Raw genomic sequence first — 2,429 nt, forward strand, 5'->3', positions numbered from 1 at the left:
AAACCACCTTCCTTGTTATCATCTAACCACAATTCCCAACTATACCTGGAAAGAACAGAATATTCACACAATATCTGTAAGATTTTTTTCCTAATACATTTGAAGTCATCTTTCCTATTTCCTAATATTTTAAATTTCCTAATACATTTTTGGTGATTTAATTCACTTAATTTTGCACTTCGTATGTATACATAGGATACACCTATTTAAACTCAAACATCCAGGTCACTGGATAAGATCAAAAGGAGTCTGTCTGGGGAATGTGACTGATTCTGTTGGAACAACAATAAATTCTCCCCAGATGTAATGGGAAGAGGTACAGCAATGTGGACATGTACCACAAAAGTTGAGGTCATTATTACCCTTAAAATAAATAATTTAATATAACACTACTGAATACTTACCATGTGCCAGATGCCATGTTAACAGTTTACAGGAACACTCTCTTATTTAATACTCATGACATCCCTATGAGATAGGTATAAATTTTACAGAGATTTTTAAGAGATTAAGTAAATTGTCCAATAGCACAGAAATCTTGGAGTTCTCTGGTGGTCTCATGGTGGTTAGGATTCAGTGCTTTCATGGCTCTAATCTGGGTTCAATCCTTGGTATGGGAACTGAGATCCCTTGTCAAGTCAAAAAACACAGCAGCCAACTTCTCCCTCCCCACCCCCACCCAAAAAAGAAAGCACAGAAATCTTCTTTTTTTTTGGCTACCCCGTGGCATATGGAGTTCCTGGGCCCTGATCAGTTGGGACCTACGGAACAGCTGCAGCAATGCTGGATCTTTAACCCAACCTGGGGATCAAACATGCAACCTAGTGCTCCAGAGACATTGTCTATCTTGTGGCCATAGCGGGAACTCCAGCACAGGAATCTTAAAAACAGTTCTATCTAACTTCAAGTTTCTTAGCTTACTTCAGCCTCTTGAGCCCCTCATTTCTACGACCCGCCCCTTTCTGGTTTTGTTGGTCTCCTTCCTGTTCCAAGAAATGAGTAAATCTCTTTTTCACTTTAAGGTCTTTGTAGCTGCTGTTTCTTCTGTTTGAAAGGTTTTTTTCTACAGTTTGTTGCTTGGCTGGCCCCTTCTTGCAGATATCTGTCCTAAAGTAGTTCTATCTTTCTCTCATTTTCCTCCACCATGGTTTCTTTTCATTATAATACAGTATTTATTACACTTTGAAATTATTATTTTTTATCTCCTCACCAGATCAAACCCTTAGTAATGCCTCATTCACTGAGTAAATAAATGAATACCCTACTCCTTCTGTATCCTGAAATCCTGTGATTTTGGAGAGACAGCAATGAGTGTTGGCTTGGAGAGAGATCTTATTTTTCTGCTCAGGAATTGAACCTGGGCAGCCTGGATAAAAAACCAGGAATCCTAGCCACTAGACTAGCTAGAGGTGAAAAGTAGAATTGCCCTAACTTTTGCCCCTTGTTGAAAGCAAGAACATTTCAGGGAGGCAAAGACTGTGAAAATAGGTATAAAGTTTATTGTTAGAGTCACAGTACAACATATGGGAAAGCACACAAAGAAGCAGTTTAAGTCAGAAGCAGAGAAGTAATACACACCCCAAAGAGGAGTGCGGGTGCAGGCGTCCCCTGAGTGAGGGGCACACCAGAGAGGTGATTTAAATCACTTATATAGCACAATTCTTCTGGATCTTTCTTTACCTTTGGCTAATTATCTTATTTATTTCTCACACCTGACTGGACACAGGACCCTTCCCAGTATATGTGCGTACCTTTTGGTAAAGATGGATTCCAAAGCAAAGTGTGCTAAGCAGGTATCAGGACTTATTATGGCCTGGTGCCTCCTCCTTTTCTGACCCCCTAGGAATCTTACTGTGCATGTGTAATTGGGGAGGTCTTCTTTACCCCAGGAGTGATTAAAGTGGTCATCTTATCTTTCTACTCCAGTAGAGCTCTGCTCCTGCAATTAACTTTTTCCTTGAAGTGCCAAAAAGAAACAAGGCCCAATTTGCTTGACCTAAGAAGTCCCAGCTGTTCTCAGCCCAGGGGCCCATCTACCTCTTACTTCACCTGGATATTATTGTTCTTTACCAAGAAGCTATCCTTGTTTTACTGAGAAGCCAGTAGAGCTATATATATTAGAGAGATATGTATATTCTCTATTTCACTTCCATCTCAGTTTACTACAGCCTTTTGTGGTTCCAAGAGGGCAGTGACTCAAGCATATCAAGGCTTCTCAGATACACCAGATCAGGGCCTTGCTTTACCCAAGCGGACCAGCAGGGGACAGTGTGGCCGGAGGCCTCCTTTAACTCACTGCGGAGCCCTAGTGAAGGAGGCATAGAAGTTCCGGAAGAGGAGTGCAGAGGCGGGCCAACCGGAAGGGGCGGGGTCGCCCGCAAACCCGCCCTTCCAGGGAGGCTGTTCTCCCTCGCCCCGCCCCTTCCCCC

Source organism: Sus scrofa, chromosome 1 (genome assembly GCF_054392235.1).
Source record: "Sus scrofa isolate SSC_HxYL_T2T_F1_AM1 chromosome 1, Sscrofa_HxYL_maternal_Yorkshire_Landrace_v2.0, whole genome shotgun sequence".
Lineage (NCBI taxonomy): Eukaryota > Metazoa > Chordata > Mammalia > Artiodactyla > Suidae > Sus > Sus scrofa.